Consider the following 26,371-nt stretch of genomic DNA (forward strand, 5'->3'; position numbering starts at 1 on the left):
TTATTTGGAAGAGTTTATTCTGTAACAAACAGAAAATGTTCTTTAATCACTGTCACTATTCTAGTAACTGTCCCTCATCCGTCTAATTGATCCAACCCTAGGACTTGAGGCTCCCCAGTCGCTGAATCTCCTGTACTCTCCAGGTCTCAGGTAGTACTGGCGCCCTCTGTAGTTTGGCTCTTCATAGAAGATCCAGTGGCCATCTTGAACGTTGCAGGAGTGGATGTCATTGTAGCGGAAGTGCTCATACACATGTGGACAGTCATCTGAGAACTCCATCATGTGTCCACCAAAGTCTTCTCTTTCGTACACGCGTATCCTGTAGGATCCGTGGTGCTGTGATTCAAGAAAATAAAGAAGTAAGTCTCTGGCAGCACCTTTGGAACAGGTTAAAGCTTAACCAACCATTAACTTTCATAAACCAATTCCTTGCTATATAGTCTTTAAGATGAATACTTCATAAATAATCCATTCACGATGGCAAGGTTAATGACTGATTAAACGTGGTTTACATGGTTTCACACAATAGTCAGCGAGACAAGGCCTCCGAATGAGCATCTTGCACTCTAATGTGGAATTCTTCTGTATAAGATCCAATTCAGATGTCCATTAAAATGTCAAAAATTTCAACACCTAACTCTGTGATGTATAGGACAAAGTGTTCACGCTTTTGCTTTATTGCTGCTGAAATGCAGGCGCATAGTTCTCACCACAATTTCACATTTTGCTTTAAAGTAACAGGAATTGGCAAATTCTCACAAAATAAAAGTAGCTTCTATGAACCCATCATTATATATTTTACTACAAAATGTTGACTTTCAGTCGTTTAAAGGGCAGTTTTTGGTACATCAAATCAATGCTAGGATACAACATTTAAGTTTACAAATTTGCTCGTGGTTTAAAATGAAAAAGTGGCACTATCTTTCCACTCTGAAATAGCAATGGCACAGATTTGTGCACATTACGAAAAGAAAACAGCACCACATTTGGCCAGATAAAGGCCCTAAGTTCAAGCACCTGTATCATGTATCTCATTCTGAGTGCACTGGTACTTTGGTGCCGTAACAGAGCACCCAGAATATACCGACACTGTGTGGTGTGGCACTTACCAGGTGCAGGATTACCACACTATTCCATGTTTTTCTACTTGGAATGAGTCATAACTCATGTTATATTTCCTTTTGAGCAGTGTTTTCTGTTCACATTTTGGAAAGTTGCTGGGGCGTTTTTTCCCAGGGTTGAATCATAACACGTTGTTCAGGCTCAGCGCAGACCCGAGCACCAAGTTTGTTTTTTATGAGCTTGCACTGGTTGATGTGCATTCACTTATAATGGTATTTTTCAGAGTAAGAGCTTGATTTTCAGTTGGCACATATTTAGCAAGGTGTACCTCATTCTATTTATGAGCTGCGCTGTCTAAAATCCTGCACTAATTTGCAGAAATATTTGGTTAAATTCAGGGGTTGAAGTGGTCAGGAACTGAGGGGCACGACCAGCCCATACTTTATTTTACGAAAAACTGTTTCCCTACTTTTTAGGTTGAGTGTGCAAGTGCTCTGACCTGCAGTAATCTATCTGTGGGCTTTTAACCATGCCCACCGCATGCCCACACTATCACTCGTTCGTGGGCTTGCCTATCAAAAATCCTTTGTTATCACTGGTAAATGCTTTACATTTGTCCCTCCTTGCGGCAGTTTGGTTGCCGGTTAGGACATTGACCCCATTCCAAGAACTGAAATGCTTCAGGTGAAATGTAAGGCAGGAAATCTCCTATGATGTGATACCAAGGGAGGTACAGAGTGCTAAGCAAGCCTTCTTGCCAGGGTGCCTGAATGCCTAAAAGAAATGTAAATGTACACCACTGGTTAATCAGCAAATGCAAAGAGTGCTTGGAAGCTGTTATTGACTTTATTTGATGAAATCATTTGAAGCTTCTCCATAACACAGCTTTATTCTTTTTGAGTGGTATTGCACATGAATTGCAGACTGAGATGTGAGGTGAGTACTTTTAAAGGACGGTTCAAAAACTGCAGTACGTACAGTGTGGGTATTATTAAAGTCTGTATTTTGGAATCACATTTTTATCTTAAACCTTTTTGCGCATTTTGTAGCAGCATATCTTATATTGTGTGTAACACCAGTTTGAAATAATGAATTACATATTCACAGTGCTTTCTGCTTTGTGCCTTATTTTATATGTAGCCACTGGGGTGAGTGTTTGCATTGTTCAGCATTCCGTCCATCATCTGTTCTTTCTGCTTTTGTCGCCCTAAGTGGGGAGAGTATGCCCAGACATGGGTCCCGTGGTCACTGCGCCACTGGATTCAAGCTAGCCTGGCTGATGAAGGGAGATACCCTGAAACCGGTCCCAGGATGCTTGTTACAGGTCCAGGGAGGACCTGGCTTGGCAGTTCGGGCTGGACTGTTCTCATGGGGAACAAGGTCAAGACTGATTTGCATATGGCTGGGTCCAAAAGGGGGGGCATGGTCGGCAAAAGAAACAATGGATTAAACCCAGATCTTTGTGATCGGAGGTGAATGTTTGCATTGCTCAGCATTTCTTCCATAATCTGTCCTTTTATTTTATATGCAGTCAGCTGAAGTAGAAAGACTAAAAAAGTTAGAGTACATTGATATTTTTTAGCCATTCTGTTGACTTCGCCCCCATGCTTATGCCTGCCCCTTTGCGCACAGCATCACAGTTCTCATACTTTTTTAGTGCACTTCGACCACTGGTTATATTAATACACTTTAGCCAGTGCAAGCGCATAAAAACAGGGTGTCTGCTTCACAAAGAGCAGGTCGATGTTCATAACACACCTGTCTGAAGTGACTCACAATTGCCAATGAGTCTCTTAATCATAAGTAAAGCCTAAATAGACACTCCATGATACAGATAGTGTTAGAAATGGGGTCTTTGGTTGACAGTCAGGTTACCCCCTGTTCAAGCAAGGACCCTCACTTTAGTCAGGGTAAAAGAGAATCACCCTCAGCTAACCCCTGCTTACCCCCTTGGTAGCTTGGCAGAGCAGTAGGCTTAACTTCAGGGGGCTAGGTGAAAAGTATTTGTACCACGACACACAGTAACTTAATGAAAACACTACAAAATGATACAACACCAGTTTAGAAAAATAGGAAATATTTATCTAAACAAAACAAGACCAAAACGACAAAAATCCACAATACCCAAGTCAAGTTATCAATTAAAAATTAAAAAGAGTCTTTAAGTAGTTTCAAGCACGCACTAAGGCTGTCAGCCTGAAAAAGTACCTCGGGTGTGTCAAAAATAACCCCACACGGGCGAGTGCGCGTCAAAAAGGGCTTGCGATGCGTTGATTCCACTCACGAGCAGGACCTTGCGTTGGTTCTCCTTTCACCGGGTCGGGCGTGTCGTTTCTACTCTCTGCAGGAGAGCGATGCGTCAATCCGGTAAGCACTCTCGGGTCCGGGCAGGCCTTGCGTTGTTTTTCCACGCCCAGCAGTACTTGAGTCGGAAATCCAGCCGCACGATGATCTGAAAACCCTTCAGCGAGGGTTGTGATCTCCCAGCCTACGTCACGTCGTTTCTCCTGCTCCGTGCATCGATTCTTTGGTCGCGTTTCCTGCGAGCATCGATTCTCAGCTGTGGAGCCAGCGTTGCGTCATTTCTTCAGCTGCAGATCGGAGTTGTGTCAATCTTTTCCCCTCACGGCGCTCTGTGCGTGGATTTCCTTGTCTTTAGGCTGCCATTTTCTCCTTTCAGGGTCTCAGGAACTGGATGGGCACCACAGGGCAGAGTAGGAGTCTCTCCAGAGACTCCAGGTGCTGGCAGAGACAAGTCTTTGCTGTCCCTGAGACTTCAAACAATAGGAGGCAAGCTCTAGATCAAGCCCTTGGAGATTTATTTTCAAGATGGAAGGCACACAAAGTCCAGTCTTTGTCCTCTTACTCTGGCAGAAGCAGCAACTGCAGGATAGCTCCACAAAGCACATTCACAGGCAGGGCAGCTCTTCTTCCTCAGCTATTCAGCTCTTCTCCAGGCAGAGGTTCCTCTTGTTTCCAGAAGTGTTTCTAAAGTCTGTGGTTTTAGGTGCCCTTCTTATACCCAATTTCTCATTTGAAGTAGGCCTACCTCAAAGTAAAGTCTCTTTTGAATGTGAAATCCTGCCTTGCCCAGGCGAGGCCCCAGACACTCACCAGGGGGTTGGAGACTGCATTGTGTGAGGGCAGGCATGGGCACTGCAGGGGCCCCCAGGGGCCCCACGACACCTGTTACCGGTGAAAACCGCCAGGAACAGGATGGCGGTAAGGGGGTCGGAATCCCCATGGCGGCGCTGCAAGCAGCGCCGCCGTGGAGGATTCCCTAGGGCAGCGGGAAACTGGCGGGACACCGCCGGTTTCCCGTTTCTGACTGCGGCTGTACCGCCACGGTCAGAATGCCCATGGGAGCACCGCCAGCCTGTTGGCGTTGCTCTCGTCATTTTAGCCTTGGCGGTCATTGACCGCCAGGGTTAGAATGACCCCCACAATCTCAAAATCAACTTTACTAAAAGATGTATTTTTAAATTGTGAGCTCAGAGACCCCAAACTCCACATGTCCATCCGCTCCCAAAGGTAATCTAGACTGTAATCAGATTTAAAGGTAGCCCCCATATTAACCTATGAGAGAGACAGGCCTTCCAACAGTGAAAAACGAATTTAGCAATATTTCACTGCCAGGACATATGAAACACATCACTATATGTCCTACCTTAACCATACATTGCACCATGCCCTTGGGGCTACCTAGGGCCTACCTTAGGGGTGCCTGACATGTAAGAAAAGGGAAGGTTTAGGCCTGGCAAGTGGGTATACCTGCCAAGTCGAATTCACAGTTAAAACTGACATACAGACACTGCAGTGGCAGGTCTGAGACATGATTACAGAGCTACATACGTGAGTAGCACATCCACTAGTAGCATTTGATTTACAGGCCCTGGGCACCTCTAAAGCACTGTACTAGGGACTTACTAATAAACTAAGTATGCCAATCATAGATAAGCACTTGCACTTTAGCACTGATTAGCAGTGGTAAACAGCACCCAGAGTAACAAAAATAGTAAAATCAGAGTCCAGCACACATCAACAACCTGGGGAACAGAGGCAAAAAGTTAAGGGAGACCATGCCAAAGATGAGAAGTCTAACACATAGATTATAAGACTTGCATTGAAAGCTACGGTGCGTAAAATAACCCACATAACAATTTTTGATGCAGTATGTTACCACCAGACATCTATCAGTGGTAGCCTGATGAAGAATTTATGTAATGTCATGCAGTGTTATCAATGTATACCCAAAGTATCACTACATTTCTCAAAATTTGCATTATTTGCAGAAATGCAATAATTAAGTTGCTGCTCAGTTGCTAATAAGACAGCAACGTAAACAAAGACTGGTGTGCCAAAATATCTGCTAGACAATTTAATCATGCACACTCAATTTGATCACAACATGAGCATATTAAAAGGCTAGGCTGTGATCCAATCCTTATATTTTCAATATTCAAGCAGGTTAAAAAATTCAATTAGAGCATATTGTGTACATAGCATCTGAAAGGACAATTCATTAATAATTTGACTGTGCTTCATGTTTCCTAGAAAACAGCTCAGAATTTCCACCACTTGGCGGTCGTGAAATTAGCACAGTGCCAAGTAGATGGTTAGACAGAGGACAGCATTGGGTGCTGTCGCTGTTTGAAGACCCCTCATGTGGCCCCACTGCCAAACCTACATCGGAAGTAGGCTTTACACACATCATTGCCCCATCACATGCTAGTACTGCACAAAATGCATTGTGTGCCATATCGCAGTATAGATTTCTGTGCAAGCACCTGAAAATTTTGCTTCGTTTTTTAAGTGCGAGGGCTTCTGCAGAATGTATTTACATTACCCTATTCAAACTGATGTGACATTGTACAGGTATAGGTTCCTTCTATTGTCTGCATTGTTAGTGACGAGAATTTGCCACCACTGTACTTGGGCATGTCATTTCATTTCAGGATACATTTTACATTATGTCTATAAATAAAGCAAATTGAGATCACATCAGGTTTTATAATTGTGAAATCTTGTTTTTGTATTATAGTTTGGAGGGGAGAGACAGGGTGGAATAGTGTGCAGTCATACACAGTTGTCTGATAATTCATCAAATAAAATCAAAAGTACCTGCGGGGCCAGGCGACAGGACCTGATGGAGTCATTGTAGCCCATCCACTAATGGAAATCTGGGTACTCTCCTCTTTTCAGGTAGTACTGGTGCCCCCTGAAGTTGGGGTGTTCATAGAGTATCCAGTTGCCACTTTCCACCCGGATGGAGTTGCTGCGGCTAAAGAAGGAGCTCAGATCGGCACACTCAGAGCTGCACTCATAGGAGCGGCCTCTGAAGTTCCTCTCCTCGTAAAAGATGATCTGTGTGGGGTTGGGGAGAAAGAGCATGTTATTGATGCGCACTAGTGTAAAAAAGCCAGTTATTCTAAAACAATACTTAAAATGTTAATATACAAGAATGCACACTAACACTCACTTTATGTGATTTTATTTTTGTATTTGAAGTTTCACAGAGCATTCTAGAAGCCCAAAACAAGCATCAGAGCACTTTACAGAGTAGAAAAGAATTGTTGTCATTGTTCTTTAAAAGACTTGGAAAGAAATTTGCATATTCACATGGAGCACAGAACTCTTTATGTCTTTAGCATATGTATATCCAAACAACACCGGTACACAGTCCCTCACATTTCTTTCATTATGGTGCAAAGTTTCAAAGGAAGCAGATCTCGTCACTTCACTTTGAGAACTAGGAGTTATTGTGTTTAAAGAAGACAATTTTAGCATCTAAATGAACAACCACATCCACTAGTAAAAGGCCATTAATTGGACATTTTTACAATGACAAAAAAAGGACATGGAGAAACATGTACAAAGTTTTGAAATGGTGATTTCATAATTGTGATTTCCTACAAATCGCAATTAGGAAATCGCTACTTTAAATTCATGAAACCCTTTAGAGTTTCATTTGCGATTCATAGTGGGTTGCAAATCAACTTACCTCATGAATATTAATGAGGTAAGTCACAATTTGGGACCCAATAGGAATTGTAGCCATAACAGGGATGGTGGCCTGCTAGGGTCTGCACAACACCATGTCTGTGATTACTTTTAAATAAAGCAAGCTTTTTTTTTTTTAACACAGACGATTTTCCTTAAAGGAAAACGGAATGCATTTAAGAAGAAAAAAATGAAAGATTTAAGTTTCATTTTTTAAGAGCAGGTAGTGGTTCGTGGGACCACTGCCTGCTCTTAATACATATTTTCCCAACCATTCTCAAAGGGAAAGTTGTCCCTTGCGGACCCCTTCCCACTTGCGAATGGGTTACCACCAATTTTGAGTTGGTGGTAAAGTGTGAATGTTTTGCAACTGCATTTCAGTCACAAAACATTCATACATACCTTTACGATTCGGTATTAGGAGGGGAACCCTCAATATGCCCCTTCCTAATACCGAATTGGAAAACCCAATATGTGATTCAGTAAAGTACCAAATTGCAGTTTGGGCCTTGTACATCCCCAAATTAACTTTTCCTGTCACAAATGGCCCGATTCTGTGAATCAGGCCATTTGCAACAGGAAAATTCCTTAGTGCATGTAGGCCCATTATGTGCACTTCTCTAAACATGTGCTTGAAGATGGAGCACCAATAACTCACAGCAGTGCCAGACAGTGAGTTCTACATTTTTAGATCTGGACTATTGTTTCTTGAACATGATGTATAGTTATGGGCCCACATTATGAACTTAGCGGGATGCCCCGTTGCCAACCGTGCTGGCAGTCAACGGAAGACCGCCAGTGGCGGCGGTCGGCATCCCGCCAAATAATGACGCCTGGAGCCTCACCGCCATTGATGGCAGTGAGGGCCGCCAGGTGCCATGCTAGTGGTAGGTGGATGGGGTGGATGCTGCTCCACCCTCACCGCCACATCAGTCCGGACACCGCCACGCCTGTAATGATGCATTCATAGGCCTGGCAGTGCATGGAGAGGCGGCAATGGCAGCGTAGCAGCATCCAGGGAGCCCGTTCTCTCCCGGAGCTTCGTGACGGAAGAGGTAAGAGCTGTCTGAGAGGGAAGGGGGGAGGAGGTGTGTGTGTGAGTGTGTGAGTGTGCAAGTGCATGGGAGTGTGTTTGAGTGTATGTGGGGTGGGATGTGTGTCTGAGTTTATGTATGCATGTGTGCATGTAGGTGAATGGGTGTTTTGGGGGTGGAGGGTCGGTTTCCAGCGTTCGGGGGCAGGGGGGGTGGGGGTCAGATCTAGGGGTTTGGGGGGTGGGTGAAGATGGTGGTGGCAAGGGAGGGCTGGTATGTCACATACAGGTAACAGGAATGGGTATTCCTATCACCCGTATGCTTTTCGCCAGGGATTACCTGGTGAGGTATCCCGCCAGGAAATCCCTGGTGGAAATAGGATCAAAATCCCACTGCCGGTCCGGCCTCTACCGCCGGGTCCTATGTGCCTACAGTCGGCCTGATGGTCGTATCTGGCCTGGCGGTGGGTGGTAGTGAACTGGCTGCAGACCGCCATGCCATTGCGGTAATGACCACCACCACCGGCGTGGCGGTCCAGACCGCCATGTTCATAATCACCACCATAGTGTGCTTTGGTTTAGATCCTTGCTCATTATTTTATAGCTATGTTGCCTGTATTGGAACTCTGATGTTGATTTTATAACTTTCCCATCTATTGCGTTTTCCCTCGTGTTAGAAATGGGGTATTTGGTTGGCAGTCAGGTTACCCCCTGTCCAAGCAAGAACCCTCACTCTAGTCAGGGTAAAAGAGAATCACCCTCAGCTAACCCCTGCTTACCCCCTTGGTAGTTTGGCAGAGCAGTAGGCTTAATTCAGAGCGCTAGGTGTAAAGTATTTGTACCAACACACACAGTACCTTAATGAAAACACTACAAAATGACACAACACAGGTTTAGAAAAATAGAAAATATTTATCTTAACAAAACAAGACCAAAACGACAAAAATCCACAATACACAAGTCAAGTTATCAATTAAAAGCAAAAAGAGTCTTCATGTAGTTTTAAACACACACTAACACTGTTAGCGTGAAAATTTACCTTGGGTGTGTCAAAAATAACCCCGCACGGAGGAGTGTGCGTCAAAAGGGACTTGTGATGCGTCGATTTCACTTATTAGTGAGACCTTGCGTTGTTTATCCTTTCGTTGGGTCAGGGTGCGTCGTTTCTTCTCTCTGCAGGAGAGTGATGCGTCGATCCGGTCAGCACTCTCGGGTCCGGTCAGGCCTTCTGCTGTTTTTATACGCCGAGCGGTACTTACATCGGAAATCCAGCTGCACGATGATCCGAAAACCACGCAGCGCGGGTTGCGATCTCCCAGCCTCCGTCAGCGATGTTGTGCGTCGTTTCTCCAGCTCCGTGCGTCGATTCTTCAGGTGTGTTGCAGGCGAGCATCGATTTTCCACCGCGAAGCTGGCGGTGCGTAGATTTTTCAGCCGTGAAGCTGGCTGTGCGTAGATTTTTCACCTGCAGATCGGAGTTGCATCGATCTTTTTCCCGCACGGCGTTCTGTGTGTGGATTTCTTCCTCTTAGGCTGCCAGCTTCTCCTTTCAGGGTCCCAAGAACTGGATGGGCACCACAGGGCAGAGTAGGAGTCTCTCCAGAGACTCCAGATGCTGGCAGAGAGAAGTCTTTGCTGTCCCTGAGACTTCAAACAACAGGAGGCAAGCTCTAAATCAAGCCCTTGGAGATCTTCTCAAGATAGAAGGCACACAAAGTCCAGTCTTTGCCCTCTTACTATGGCTGAAGCAGCAACTGCAGGATAGCTCCACAAAGCACAGTCACAGGCAGGGCCGGTCTTCTTCCTCAGCTCTTCAGCTCTTCTCCAGGCAGAGGTTCCTCTTGGTTTCCAGAAGTGTTCTGAAGTCTGTGGTTTTGGGTGCCCTTCTTACACCCAATTTCTCCCTTGTAGTAGGCCTACTTCAAAGCAAAGTGTCTCTTGAATGTGAAATCCTGCCTTGTCCAGGCCAGGCCCCAGACACTCACCAGGGGGTTGGAGACTGCATTGTGTGAGGGCAGGCACAGCACAGCCCTTTCAGGTGTGAGTGCCCCCCCTCCTAGCACAGATGGCTCATCAGGAAATGCAGACTACACCCCAGCTCCCTTGGTGTCACTGTGTAGTGTGAGGTGCAACCGGCCCAACTGTCAAACTGACCCAGACAGGGAATCCACAAACAGGCAGAGTCACAGAAATGGTTAAAGCAAGAAAATGTTCACTTTCTAATAGTGCCATTTTCAAACACACAATCTTAAAATCAACTTTACTAAAAGATGTATTTCTAAATTGTGAGCTCAGAGACCCCAAACTCTATATGTCCATCCGCTCCCAAAGGGAATCTACACTTTAATCAGATTTAAAGGTAGCCCCCATGTTAACCTATGAGAGGGACAGGCCTTGCAACAGTGACAAACTAATTTGGCAATATTTAACTTTCAGGACATATAAAACACATAACTATGGGGGTCATTTTGACCCTGGCGGTCCAAGACCGCCAGGGCTAAAATGATGGAAGCACCGCCAACAGGCTGGCGGTGCTTCCTGCCCTATTACGACCACGGCGGAAGCGCCGCGGTCGCAACGCCGCGGCCGGCGGTATACCGCCACTTAGCCCCGGCGGTGACAATCCGCCTGGGCAGCGCTGCTTGCAGCGCTGCCCAGGGGATTACGAGTCCCCGACCGCCAGCCTTTTTCTGACGGTATGAACCGCCAGGAAAAGGCTGGCGGTACGGAGAGTCGTGGGGCCCCTGGGGGCCCCAGCACTGCCCATGCCACTGGCATGGGCAGTGCAGGGGCCCCCTGACAGGGCCCCATGCGGCTTTTCACTGTCTGCCATGCAGACAGTGAAAAGCGCGACGGGTGCAACTGCACCCGTCTCACGTCCGCAACACCGGCGGCTCCCATGTTGCAGCCCCCATCCCCGCTGGGCTGGAAGGCGGGCACTGCGGGAGTGCGGCCGCATTGGCGGCCGCCCGGCGGTTACAGCTTGGCGGGCGGCAAGTTGTAATGAGGCCCTATATGTCCTACCTTAATCATACACTGCACCCTGCCCCTGGGGCTAACTAGGGCCTACCTTAGGGGTGCCTTACATGTAAGAAACGGGAAGGTATAGGCCTGTCAAGTGGGTACACTTGCCAAGTCTAATTTACAGTTAAAAACTGCACACACAGACACTGCAGTGGCAGGTCTGAGACATGATTACAGAGCTACTAATGTGGGTGGCACAACCAATGCTGCAAGCCCACTAGTAAGTAGCATTTGATTATTAGGCCCTGGGCACCTCTAGTGCACTTTACTAGGGACGTAGTAGTAAATCAAATATGCCAATCATGGAAAGCCAATTACATACAATTTACACAGAGAGCATATGCACTTTAGCACTGGTTAGCTGTGGTAAAGTGCTCAGAGTTCAAAAGTCAACAGCAACAGGTCAGAAAAAATAGGAAGCAGGAGGCAAAAAGATTGGCGATGACCCTGCAAAAGGGCAAACGTTTAACACATCAGCAGTAGTTTAGTTGCAGTGTTGCGGTGGAGTGAGTTTTATCCTTCTGTTTCTGAAATCATTGCAAATTTAGTAAGATAATGAGTGCTGTTTCCCAAAGCTGTACTACCTCCTCCTTTATCTCACTTGTGTAGGTTACTGCTTTCTCCTTTAGAGACCATTTTTTTGCCTTTTCTCTTCCTCCTTCTTTCCTCTTGTGTGTTTTCCTTCCCTTGCTCTTAAAAATTGTTTGATGATGAAAAATAAGTGTTGGTCCACAAAAATGAGTGCTGGTGGCCCCCAACGGAAACCACTGTCTGAAATGAAGATATGGCTGGAATGAGGAGTCTCTTTTTTCATGTTTTTCTTGATTCTACTATGGTCCGTGTGATAACGCGTCCAGCCCTTATAAATTACCTGTACCTGGACACGTTGGAGGTCGGTGAATCTTTTAACCGAGTCGGGCTCTCCTCATCCTCAATAGTCGTGTCACTCAGATCAATAATCAATAACTGTTGTAATCGGTTATCAGCACTCACTTAATAGATCAATATAACACATCAGAAATCAATAACAGTTGGTATATCGGCGCACCATGACTTTTCAGTCATGAATAACCACACCAGTTTATTAAAAGTTAGTGAATTTATTTCCCTATATTAACAAAGCTAGCACGATATATATGTGTCTCAAAACCAATTGATATATGTATATGAACATTACTAGCTGTCCATAACGGCGGAAGAAACGCAATCTACGCAAAATCTGAATAATGATACACTCTGTTATAGCAATGCAAATCACCAATGTGACTAACTGTATTTGACTAATTGCATACATTCGGTCAGCATAACAAGATTTCAATTCTTCATGATACATTGAATGAATACCTCAACTAACCTCTAATTAGCATTGGCATGTGGGACTTCATGCAAAACGAATTTAGTCAACACATATTTGGAAAAGTTCTAGCTAGGATCCTATCAAAATAGCAGTTGGTACCTAAAAGGAAAAAAAACACAATGCATAATACATTTATCCTTTCATATTTACCAAATACAATCAGCATTCAAGAAAAGTCTTCGTCCTTCAGGTACCGGTTGATCAGCATGGGGCAAATTTCAAAGGGGCAAAGTTAAGGGCAAGCTTCCTTGCAACGGCAAGGAGAATAGGGCAAAGTTACTGCATGGGCAAGACGGGGCAAATCAAAGTTAAAGTCTCTAGGGTGAGAATTCTTAAAGTCTCTTTCTCTCAGATAGAGAAAAGGGCATCAGGGTGTCGTCCAAAATGGAGTCTGGCATCAGGCTTTAAACTGGCATCGAGGAAAATGGCTGACTTCTCTTTGTCCGGTGGGTTTAAGTAAGAAACATTCCAAATTCTGTAGGGTCTTCCATTGGAGGGTTCATAGGATGGCTTCAAATTGTCCAATCAAAAATTGTCTTTTACTAGCGCCCATTTATGCATACACTGTCCTTGGCGCCTTGGAACACAAATTGTATCATGGTTTGCCAATTATTTTACTATCTGTACCTTCATTGTCCGCACCTGCAGAGACTGACCTTGTATCAAAGGGGATGTAACCGGCCTAGCACGAAACCTTGGAGATAAGTGTACCAGCCAGTTTCTACTGGAAAAATACAACTTCAAGCAAGAATATATTTCATTAATTCAAGGAAAAAAAAGAATCACGCAGTTAGAATTTGAAACCAAGCAACTAGGCCAAAGCCTGTACTAAATTTAAGCTAAGCAAAACAGTTTTCAAACAAGAAATCATGGCATACATTTGCGATTATGACGGATTAATACATTTTTAATACTTCATGATTAATAAAGCTCGTTTATAATGATGGCGAACTGCCCCGAGGGCACAATTTCCCTCGTACACTATTTCTTTTACTTAAAATCACACTTCAATATATATGTTGGTTACACAGTGTACATGAATATATATCGAACCCTCTTTTTCTGCGTCATCAATCCCTCCTCTGATGACTAATTATGTCATCACATCAAATCTACCCACAAATTTTATTCCATTAAAATTCTGTATAGTAATTTGGCACTTCAGTCAATTCCCTTTTTCTTTTAGTCCCTTTTGACTTCTCCCTATAAATTTCCACCATTTTGTTCTCTATTTTCTCTTCTCTTTTTCTTTTGTTCCTTGCTTTTAACATTTTGAAAGCTTTCCATATTCCCCAAGAACCTAATAGACAAATTAATATTATTAATATTCCCTTTACTATTTTTAGTAACAATCCGTTCCAAACGTTGCTGAGCCAATTTCCCACAGAAGCAAATCCTTTTCCAATTTTCTCCCAAACTCCGGGTTCTTTCAATTCCTTTAAATCTACACTTTCTCTAGTTAAATTTGTAAGCATTGTTCTAATTTTTCCACTGTTGTCGGGTATATAGGTACAACAGTGACGCGTACCAAGCATTTTGCAAACGCCGCCATCCTTTGCTAAAAGAATGTCTAAGGCAAGCCGATTTTGAAGAGTCATAGCTCTTTCTGCAGCGAGTTCAGCATCCATCAGGATTATAGCTCCCGAAAACTTTGTCAACATGTTATCCACAATAGTAGACAACTTTCGTATTTTGATTGAATTCAATATGACTCCTACTGAAGGAATCATAGCTCCAAATATATCTCCTACCACACCAGCAGCTGTCTCCCTTTTCTGAACATGATGTGATTCAGACAGCCTTGGAAATTTTTTTAAGTCATCTAACTGGTAAACCTTTGGGAACAATATTCCCAAATAACACCTCCCATACCATCCTTTAGGAAGACGATAATAGGCGTTGAGTCCTCAAATATAATATACTCCAGGAATAACTGGGTCTTGTCCATTCAGCATGAACGTCCACTTTTGTTGAAATGCGTATGTGTGTTTACATTCACTCGTTCCCACAAAAACTGTGTCATAATATGATGGAAATCTATGTATACAAAATCTTCTCACATGCAATGTATCTAAGGCTATTTTCCCTTGTGTCTTTATTGCGGCAAAAGCATAATTATCTACAGACGTCCTTTCGTGCAACTCCTTCTCTAATTTCTCCTTCATTTCGTTCTTTCTGTCGTCAGTGCGGTCTAAAAATTCTATTTCTATTGGTGAAAGCAAGCATGTAAGGTTCTCCCTATGTGCGTGAGCTGTGTGGAAAGGGGACATTGGTTCGAAAAATTCCCTCATTAATTTGGCAGACCAATCTCTAGCTATCTTACTTAGGTGCCCTATTATGGGGACATATGCAAATGTAACATCGTAATTAGTATAGAAATAATGAATGTCTTTTTGAGCATAAAATCTGGAAGCTACTATACTACATGTAATTCCATACGTAAGAGGCATGCTGTGATACGTTACCCCCTCCACTACTGAGGTAGGTATTTGTGTACACACATAACAATCTTTCGCATCCATGGTCTCAACATACTCACTCAGTAAGCGATAGAAAACGTTAGATGAAAGTTCCTTCTTATCATGCAAGTGTCTCTCGTCTTGCTCGAGTCTCTTCAGAGCTGTTAGTTCAGTAACGATAATAGGTTTAGAAGTAGAAGCATCATTCGTCTCACTCTCGCCTTTACCATGCATTCCAAGAACTATTGCTACAATTATTAGTACGCATGCGATCAGTAAGCCTATACACATGTATTTACAACACTTCATTTTACGCCCCTGTGTAGTGAAGCTAGTCATGATCTGTATAGAATCAGAAAGCTGAAGACACTTTATCAAAGCGTATTTGCAGGGTTTTTTAAAAAAAAAATTCTTCTAAGTTGCAGGTATTCACAAAGCTGAACGAGTTCAATGTTCACACAGTTTCTTTAGCAGCTTAGTCTCTTATCGGTTAGCAGCGTTGTCTCAAAATCGGTTTCAAAGTCAATCAAGTTAGCAATGTCTTAGCCGGTTGAAAAGTCAATCAGGTTAGCAATGTCAAGTTAGCAATGTCTTAGCCAGTTGAAAAGTCAATCAGGTTAGCAATGTCAAGTTAGCAATGTCTTAGCCGGTAAAAGAAAATCAATCAAGTGATCAATGGTTTCAATCAACAGAGTCCATAAACTTTTTATTTCCAAAATGAAGTTCTGCCTCTTCGTTCTCAAGGCTGAGGGATACGAATTCGTCTGACCAATCGTTATTGGCTACGTATGCCCACTCCGGACCGGAATACCTCCTGCTCGGTATCCTTTTTCTTTTCAGTTTTGCATCTCTCTTTGATTCTGTCTCACTGGTACTTTCCTCTTTGGCCAAGTCCTTTTCTTCACTTGATGTTGGTACCACGACAGACACTTCCTTTCTTTTCTCTTTCACTCTTGGCCCTTCACTGTCGTTCAACGTTTCTCTAGTTCTCAGTTTCACTGGTGATATACTTGGTCTTCTTTTTGCACTAGGTCCACTTGATGGGCCTGCGATCTCTTCTGAAGAAGTTTGAGCAGTTTCGTTCTGTTCTGCCTTGTCCTCTCCTTCTGGGGAGTCAGTCAGGTTTTTCTTTTCTTTTTCTGTACCGTCTGCTTCTGGGAAAGCCCTCCTCTGATCAGGCTCTCCTGCTTCTTCACCTCTTTCGAGCCCTTTGTCACCGTTGCTTTCTTCAGGCTCTTTGTCACTTTCAGCTGCTTCAGGCTCTTTGTTACCTTCAGCTGCTTCGTCGCTGTCTGAGGCTCCTCCTTGGTCTTCCCCAAGTGAATCGGTTGCTTCGTCCTCAGAGAATATTTCTCCCTCCTCTATTTCTGCCTGTTCGCTTCTAGTTCTGTTTTGCTCTGCCTCAGCGCTCGGCACTTTGTTATCAGGTACTGGCAGTTTCAGCGCTTCAACTTCCTCATCTGTGGGACACAACACCCTCTTTGTGTGACTGGCGTGAATCCAGTTGGGAACTCCCGTACACTTCACAGCGGTGGTAGTCGTCAAAATCACTTGGAAAGGTCCTTTCCAACGGGGTTCCAAACACGACTTCCTCACGTGCTTCTTTATCACGACCCAGTCACCTGCTTTCAGGGTGTGTCCTGGACCTTGGATCGGTGGCAAGGTGGTTGCCTCCACCTGGTGAGAGAAAGATCGAACCACATCAGCTAGACCTTTGCAGTAGTCTAACACCATATCATCTGTAATATTCAAAAGCGCATTTGCAGGAACTGCTGGAAGTCTCATAGCTCTGCCCATGAGAATCTCGTGTGGGGACAATCCAGTCTTTCTGTCAGGGGTGTTTCTCATTGACATTAGTACCAAACGCAATGCGTCAGGCCATTTCAAATTTGTCGATGCACATATTTTCGCCATTCTCAATTTCAATGTGCCATTCATTTGCTCCACTAGACCTGATGCTTCAGGGCGGTAGCGACAATGCAGCTTTTGCTCAATGTTCAGTGCTGCACAAAGCAATTTTATTACTTCATTATTGAAGTGACTTCCCCTATCTGATTCTAAAGAGATCGGGAATCCGAAACGTGGTATTAACTCTCTCAAGAGTAGTTTTGCAACTGTGAGACTGTCATTTCTGCGTGTAGGGTATGCTTCAATCCAGTGACTAAAAATGCACACAATCACCAACACATACTTCAAGCCTCCATGCACAGGCATCTCAATGAAGTCCATTTGCATCCTGCTGAATGGACCCCCTGCTCTTCCAATGTGGCTCAAATTTACTACTGTTCCCTTCCCTGCGTTCATCTGTTGGCAAATGACGCAGCGGTGGCAAACTGCTTCAGCAACTTGACGGAATTTGGGGTTAAACCAATCAGTTTTAAATAACCTAATCATGGCATCCCTCCCAAGATGAGCTTGTCCATGGTAAAATCTGGCTATCTGTGTCAAAAGGCTATTTGGAAGAACGAATTTCCCTTCACTTGAAACCCATAAATCATCTAGTCTCTTTACACATTGTGATTTAGTCCATGAGAGTTTTTCATCCTCACTGACACCATTCTGTAGGGATTTCAATTCGTCCATTGTATCTATAACTTTTAGAGCAAATATTTCGCTTTGTTCAAGTTCTGGTTCACTTATCAAATTCCATTCATCCCTGAGCAATATACAGTTCAATGCGCAAAACCTTGCGACTTGATCCGCATATCCATTTCCTAGGGAAACATAATCCTGTCCCTTCGAGTGTGCACTGCACTTCACCACTGCTACTTCCCCTGGTAACTGAATGGCATGTAACAATTCTCTTATTCTTTCACCATTTTTCACTGGTGATCCTGAAGATGTCATGAAGCCTCTCTGTGACCACAATTGTCCAAAATCATGCACTATTCCAAACCCGTATTGGCTGTCAGTGTAAATGGTAACTTTCATTAGTGCAGAAAGTTGGCATGCTCTAGTAAGAGCTACCAATTCTGCTACTTGTGCAGAGTAAACCCCTTGAAGCCAAGAGGCTTCCAGAACACCTGTTACAGTACATACAGCATACCCTGCTTTCAATACACCCAGTGCATCTCTTAAACATGAACCATCAACAAAAATGATTTGATCATTTTCTTCTAATTTGGTATCTTTGATATCAGGCCTTGGTTTGGTGCAAAATTCAGTCACCTGAAGACAGTCGTGCTCGATGTCTTCAGCGTTCTCAATTTCAGCATTTTCACTGGGAAACAAGGTTGCTGGATTCAACGTAGTGCACCTTTTCAGCTGCACATTAGGTGATCCCAGAATTATTGTTTCGTACCTTGTGAGTCTAGCACCAGTCATGTGCTGTGTTCGGGAACGTGTCAAAAGTATCTCGACTGAGTGAGGGACCATGACTGTTAATGGGTGTCCCATCACTATTCCTTCACTCTGAGTGAGGCTGATACCAACTGCTGCTACGGCGCGCAAACACCCTGGCAGTGCTGCTGCGACCGGATCCAAAGTAGCTGAAAAATACGCTACTGGTCTATTTATGCCACCATGGGCTTGGGTCAAGACAGACAAGGAACATGCATCACGTTCATGACAAAACAATGTGAAAGGCTTTGTGTAATCAGGCATACCTAAAGCTGGAGCCCTGCACATGCATTCTTTCAATTCAATAAAAGCATCCATCTCATCTCCTTTCAGCTCAATTTCATCCAATGCATCCTTCTGGGTCAGTTTCAGTAAAGGTTTTGCTAGAGTTGAGAAGTTGGGAATCCATTGGCGACAGTAGCTCACCATCCCCAAAAACTTCCTCACCTCCCTCCTCGTCTTTGGTGGACTCATTTGAAGTACACTTGTTATTCTTTCCTTCATTATTCTCCGTGACCCTTTCTCTATTTGATGACCCAAATATTTCACTTTCTTCTGACAGAACTGCAATTTTGAAGGAGACATCTTGTGTCCATTCCTTCCCAAATGGTTCAATAGGGCAATGGTGTCGGCTGTGCAGTCACTTTCTGTCTTGGATGCAATCAGTAAGTCATCAATGTACTGTACTAGGGTTGACTCGAATGGCAATTCTAACGCTTCCAAGTCTTTCTTTAGAATCTGATTGAAAATTGACGGTGACTCCGAAAACCCTTGAGGAATTCGACACCAACTGTAAACTCTGTCTAAGAATTTGAAACAAAAGAGAAATTGGCTGTCCTCATGAAGAGGCACCGAAAAGAATGCTTGTGACAAGTCGATGACTGAGAATCACTCAGCATCGCAAGGGACTTGAAACATTATCACAGCTGGATTTGGTACTACAGGGCAGCATTTAATTATGATGTCATTTATTTTCCTCAAGTCCTGCACAATTCGGACCTTTCCACTTGGCTTTATTAGTCCCATTATTGGTGAATTACATGGACTGCTTAACACTTCTTTCAGTACTCCCTGTTTTACAAACTCGTCAATGAGTTGGGCGACTTTCATGAGGGTGTCTTGTGCCATATGGTATTGTGGGGTCTGGGGAAAGGTTACATTGGGTTTTACAGTCACTTTCACTGGTTCCACTCCTTTCACCAATCCCACCTCTTTTCCTGTCATATCCCACACTTCTTTTCCAACTGTTTCCCGTAATTCAGCTGGAATATCTGCTTCAGTGATCATCGGAAAAAGGGTAATCAGAGGATATTCTTCATCGACAGTTTCCATCTCATCCCCTTCTACACTGTCCTCTTCTTCCCCATCACTGCTCGTCTGAATTCTAATTCCATCGTTCGAACACGTAATCGAACATCCCAATTTGCACAATAGGTCTCTCCCTAACAGTGATATCGGGCTTGAGTCACATACCACAAAATTATGTGACCCTTGGTAGTTACCAATTCTGACTTGTACTGGATCTGTGATTGGGTTCGTCAGGTACCTGTTTGCTACTCCCACTACTTGAACTGTTCTCCCTGAAAGTGGCAGATTTGGTACTTCAATGCTCCTAACAGTGGAACGTGTAGCTCCTGTGTCAACCAAGAATGAAACACGATGGCCCATAACTCTTCCCTCCACATACGGGCCCTTTTGATCAACTTCCAAGGATGCTGCAAGCACACAATTTCCCTCCTCATCTGAACTTTCACTCTCCCATGCATCGTTTATTCCATTCTCACTGTGTAACGGGAACTGATGTACTGTGTCATTTTGATTCATTCCTTGACCCGTGACCTGTTGAGGAAGCATTGCTTGCTGCTGATTCATTGGTGCTAAGGGTATTTGCATTTGCTGATTAGGTACCATAGGAAACTGCTGTTGCATTTGCTGCAATTGTGTCATTTGCATACGAGGCATTTGCACCTGTTGCGGTTGCATGGGTTGTAGACCCTGCATTTGGTTCATATTGTTTTGAAAATTTGGATTCGGACCTCTCAGTTTCGGTCCTCTCATAGTCTGAAATGCATTGACATCATTGTTTTGCTGACCTACACCTTCCTGCACCATCATTGGGCACTCCCGTTTCCAATGCCCGACAATTCCGCACGTGTGACATGGCATCACCTTCTTCATTGCCTGTATACCATTTGGAATCATAACGGTATTCAAATCTGGACCATTATTCACAAAACCTCCTCGACCTCTGCCTCTCATCTGTGGCTGAAACATAACATTTCCCTGTTGTTGCTGCTGCGGCATCTGTTGTTGAAACCCTTGCAAACCTTGTAAACCTGTCTGAGCTGCTCTGAGCTGCATCACCATCACCTTTTCCTTCAATCTTTTCTGCTTTGTCTCAATGTCATCACTGCAGTATTTTGCATAATTCAACACTTCATCGATCGACTTTGACTGCCAACAAATCAAATGCGATTTAATCATCTGGCTAATTTCGGGTCTCAGCCCTTCCACAAACCTGAACACAAAATGGAGCATGTCTTTTGGTTCAATCGTTTCCGTGCCACTGTAATTTTTAAACGCTTTCAACAACCTCTCATAATACGCGTGTATAGATTCTTTAACCTCTTGAGCGGTCCTGTCAATTCTTTGCCAATCCACATTTTTCGACGCAACCTTGGTTTTCAAGTGCTCGATCACCTTGTGGTACAAACTCATTACCATAGGTGATGGCGCACCTGTGTCCCTATCTCTCTCTGGTTCACTCGTCGGCCAACCTACAGCCCTTTTACAATCTTCCCACAAATCAGCCGGAACCACAATTTCAAATAAGGTATTCAGGTCTTCCCAGAGACACTTCACGAGTTTCACAAATCTATCCGTTTGTTGATACCACTCTATCGGCTTCTCTCTCAATTTGGGAAAGTCATCCGTAAAGGATTGAATATCGCACCTGTGCCATGGTACATGCACAAGTTTTCCCCCTGCTGTCTCTCTCATTGCTAACATGGTTATCAGATCGTCATTCTGTTGTTTTTTCTCACTTCGTTCTGAAGTGTTTTCCTTCTTTTTATCCTTTTTCTTGACCCACCTGCTTTCCCACTTGTCTAAACATCTCCAAACCTGTGCACCCTGCAGTATCTCTTTAAGGTGTGTTTTCATCCCTGCGGGTCTCATGTGTTCAAAATCTTTTATCTCAAAGTCTAACCTGTAACTTCTGCTCAGGTGTTTGGTCTTACCTATATCGATCTCGTTTCTGTCTGCAATTTCTTGTAACTTCTTATGTATGTTGCTCACTTCTCTTGTAATCCTAGGGCACATGTATCTTAGTTCTTCCTCTGTGTATGATTCTAATCTGTTCAAACCCATTGTTCCCTCTACCAGTTCGTCTGCCTCCATACCCAACCTTATTTTATTCAGGTAATCTTCTCCCTTCCCGCTTGATGTACTCTGTGGGGAGTTCAGGCTGTTGAACCATTGTGTCAACTGTTGCGCGTTCAGTCCCATCAATGTAGCAGTTACATCAACTGCCATCGACGGTTTCTGTAATGTTTCAGTCTGTGAGGTTAACGGTACTAATAGTGGTGGATGTGACCTTACCACGGTTGACGGAGCACAAATTGGAATTGGACTAAACTCCGACAAGGACCCAGATCCATTTGGCAGTGCCGCTATCGGAGTTGTCTCTGGAGTGGTTTCTATGCATCTTCTCCCTGTCCCATTCTGTATCATTAACCCTTGGTCGCTGGTGCTTGAATTTGCCTGTAGGTACAGTGGTACTGGTGGACCTACAGTGAAAGGTAGAGATATTGCATCTGGATTCTGTCTGGTCCCCGAATTCTGTGGCATGTTAATCCCCACATTGTGGTTCATCATTGCTGGCATACCTAACTGGCTTTCTACCACTCGCACTTCTGGTGTCTGCTTTTGGGGCATCGAGAACTGTGTTGATTCAGCTTGAATCAATGTCGGTCTCTGATAGTTTTGTCCTCCCTGCGCCATTGAATCGGAAGTCATTCCTACATTATGCTCATCGCAATAGTGCCTTTGGACCTGTGGCTGATAGTTATCAGCAGGTTTCAATGTTGGCACGTCTGGGTACATCCTCTGAACCCGTGGTATTCGTGGTGAGAAAGGCATGTCAGAACTGCTCGGCCTCTGAGATCTTCTCAAATTTGGCATCACATTACCCTGTATTGGTTCTGGAGTGGCAGTACTAATGCTTGAGCCTTTTTCGCTTTCCACATATGGTGGTGGGCGATCATTCAGTAATTGTATAATGAACTCCTCATCATCTGACTCGTCTCCCCTTTTCGAGTTTCTATTGCTCTCTCCTTCCCTGGACTGACTCCTGTTTGTCTTACAGGTGGCTTTCCTTCCTTCCGTCTCCTCTTCCTCGGCAATCGCTGGAAACAATTTAATTCCCTGCAATACGTCTGATCTCCAAACCTTTTGTGTGCTGTCCCATCTAGCATCCGCTAGGGTCTTTTCTACTTTCCTTATTCTTGTCTCAAATTTCTTTTGTTGTTGATTTCTAGCTATTAGCTCCCAAATTACCAATGCCTCAAACTGTGCTGGCCTTGGGGGTACTTTCATGTCGTATAGCGCAAACCTCAGATTTTCTAAAACCCTTAGGTTAAACGACCCGTGGATAGGGAACGCTACACTTCCATGTTTTTCTGTTAATTTGCACCATTGCTTTAGCCAAAGACACGGCGCTACACCCTTTTCTTCAATGACGATGTAAGCTGGTGTACCCTCAGGCGGTGTTTCTTCTCCTACATTTGCTTTAATATAAACATCTCCCCTCATGGCACTCTTAAATGCTTTGAAAAATGTCATCCTTCCGTCTTTTGTTTTTCTGACAATATGTAATCAATAAGTGACTTTAATTCCCGGAATACTCTTCGCTTGCCTTTCCCCTTCCAATTGCGCTTCACGGACTGCGTCCAATCCGTGCGCGACCCTTCTCACCAACCGACCTATCCCAGCGCGGCTCCTAGTGACGTCACACTCACACACTGCGGCTGACAAAGTCCTGCGGCTTGTCCTCTTTTCATTCGGCTTCACTCATAAACTAATTTCTGCAATATAACGCGAGCACTTAACCAAAAGAATCAAACAGATCTGTCAGTTTACTACAGGAAGGGTAACACAACCGCTTCAGAAACCTTAGGGATTTTTCACTAGCCTCGGCATTTATTCCATCTTTCTCGGTTTCCCACTTTCGCAAGCAAAATTTGACCCGCAAACTTTACTCTCAACTGATTAATGAACTATTCTAGTGCACTTAAGAATTCGTCAAATCTCAAAGTCGAAGTTTTCTTTCACTCTGCAACATTCATACCGACTTGTTGACCACGCCCGATCAACCTATTAAACCGACCAGATCACAACATCAAACAAGTGTCACATACACTTTTCAACATACTCCGGAGTCTCTTGACCTCGCAGGGCCCGTCTCAACATCAACAACCACGTGGACAATTTTTCTGCTCAAAGCGCCACACACATGTGAAGTTCGACGACTTCCCTACTCTCACACCTTTTGGAGTAACACTCCTCTAATATCTTTTAACCCCCCTTAAAATCCTCACAAACTTCTCAATTAATCTGCGGCGATAAGCTGTGCAAGCGCGAAACCCTAACTTCACTCATACCGTCACTAGAAACGCTGAGACCGTTCTCATACCTGCATGTTCCTCATTCGCAAGCTCCGAGATCCCGGGAAAGTCATCGGGGACTTAGGGCATCATCATCTCTCCAACTTGTTTTATCAAAGAAAATTCTAACCTGACTCTGTCTATTGTTCGGATGGGGTCCCAAAGGGCTAAACCATCAATCTCTGCTACCATCTACTGATAAACGCGTCCAGCCCTTATAAATTACCTGTACCTGGACACGTTGGAGGTCGGTGAATCTTTTAACCGAATCGGGCTCTCCTCATCCTCAATAGTCGAGTCACTCAGATCAATAATCAATAACTGTTGTAATCGGTTATCAGCACTCACTTAATAGATCAATATAACACATCAGAAATCAATAACAGTTGGTATTTCGGCGCACCATGACTTTTCAGTCATGAATAACCACACCAGTTTATTAAAAGTTAGTGAATTTATTTCCCTATATTAACAAAGCTAGCACGATATATATGTGTCTCAAAACCAATTGATATATGTATATGAACATTACTAGCTGTCCATAACGGCGGAAGAAACGCAATCTACGCAAAATCTGAATAATGATACACTCTGTTATAGCAATGCAAATCACCAATGTGACTAACTGTATTTGACTAATTGCATACATTCGGTCAGCATAACAAGATTTCAATTCTTCATGATACATTGAATGAATACCTCGACTAACCTCTAATTAGCATTGGCATGTGGGACTTCATGCAAAACGAATTTAGTCAACACAAATTTGGAAAAGTTCTAGCTAGGATCCTATCAAAATAGCAGTTGGTACCTAAAAGGAAAAAAAAACACAATGCATAATACATTTATCCTTTCATATTTACCAAATACAATCAGCATTCAAGAAAAGTCTTCGTCCTTCAGGTACCGGTTGATCAGCATGGGGCAAATTTCAAAGGGGCAAAGTTAAGGGCAAGCTTCCTTGCAACGGCAAGGAGAATAGGGCAAAGTTACTGCATGGGCAAGACGGGGCAAATCAAAGTTAAAGTCTCTAGGGTGAGAATTCTTAAAGTCTCTTTCTCTCAGATAGAGAAAAGGGCATCAGGGTGTCGTCCAAAATGGAGTCTGGCATCAGGCTTCAAACTGGCATCGAGGAAAATGGCTGACTTCTCTTCGTCCGGTGGGTTTAAGTAAGAAACATTCCAAATTCTGTAGGGTCTTCCATTGGAGGGTTCATAGGTTGGCTTCAAATTGTCCAATCAAAAATTGTCTTTTACTAGCGCCCATTTATGCATACACTGTCCTTGGCGCCTTGGAACACAAATTGTATCATGGTTTGCCAATTATTTTACTATCTGTACCTTCATTGTCCGCACCTGCAGAGACTGACCTTGTATCAAAGGGGATGTAACCGGCCTAGCACGAAACCTTGGAGATAAGTGTACCAGCCAGTTTCTACTGGAAAAATACAACTTCAAGCAAGAATATATTTCATTAATTCAAGGAAAAAAAAGAATCACGCAGTTAGAATTTGAAACCAAGCAACTAGGCCAAAGCCTGTACTAAATTTAAGCTAAGCAAAACAGTTTTCAAACAAGAAATCATGGCATACATTTGCGATTATGACGGATTAATACATTTTTAATACTTCATGATTAATAAAGCTCGTTTATAATGATGGCGAACTGCCCCGAGGGCACAATTTCCCTCGTACACTATTTCTTTTACTTAAAATCACACTTCAATATATATGTCGGTTACACAGTGTACATGAATATATATCGAACCCTCTTTTTCTGCGTCATCACGTGCCACGCTGATCTCTCGTTCTGGTTTTCCTCATCATGACTCACTGTTTCATCCTCATTTCTCTTTCTCTAGCCCCTTGTGCGCTCTCTATTTTTTTTTCTCCTCCTCTCGCAATCACCTGTTACTCCCTAATCCTACTCCTCATTTCGCATTATGAGGCAATGACAAACGCTAATGTCAATGTAAACTAGAATTGGCACATCCAATAACTTGGACTTTCATAGCTGCAACCTATTGGCTTTGCCAATGCTAGTTTCTTTTTTGTTTTGACATATCTGTACATATTATATGTGTCATTTTACCTGTTGTCTGGATGCTTCTTATGTGTTTGTATTAATTTTAAATTAAGACGTGCATTTAGCATTGCGAATGCGAAAGTCCCCACATTATCGAATCACACTGAACAGAATATGAACTACAAAGTGATAGCAAAAACATTTTAAAACGTGTGCAGAAATCAAAAGTTCTCCAAAATCGTTCAAACGTCAACTTTTTAGCTTTATTCCAGGGTTGGGTTCAACCTAAAGGGAATCACTATCCTGCGTTAATGCAAACGTGAAACGAGGAATTGCAAACATTTCATTCAGAGGGATTTCTCATACCTTCCCCATGCTGGCTTCAGGGTTGCTGTCGATGGCGCCAGAGC

The 26,371-nt window shown here is 43.6% G+C and overlaps 1 pseudogene; it reads right to left on the reverse strand.

The window, feature by feature from the left end:
* On the reverse strand, positions 1 to 26,371 carry LOC138283445 (gamma-crystallin-2-like; annotated as a pseudogene).

The sequence above is a fragment of the Pleurodeles waltl genome, chromosome 3_1 (assembly GCF_031143425.1).
Source record: "Pleurodeles waltl isolate 20211129_DDA chromosome 3_1, aPleWal1.hap1.20221129, whole genome shotgun sequence".
Taxonomy (NCBI): domain Eukaryota; kingdom Metazoa; phylum Chordata; class Amphibia; order Caudata; family Salamandridae; genus Pleurodeles; species Pleurodeles waltl.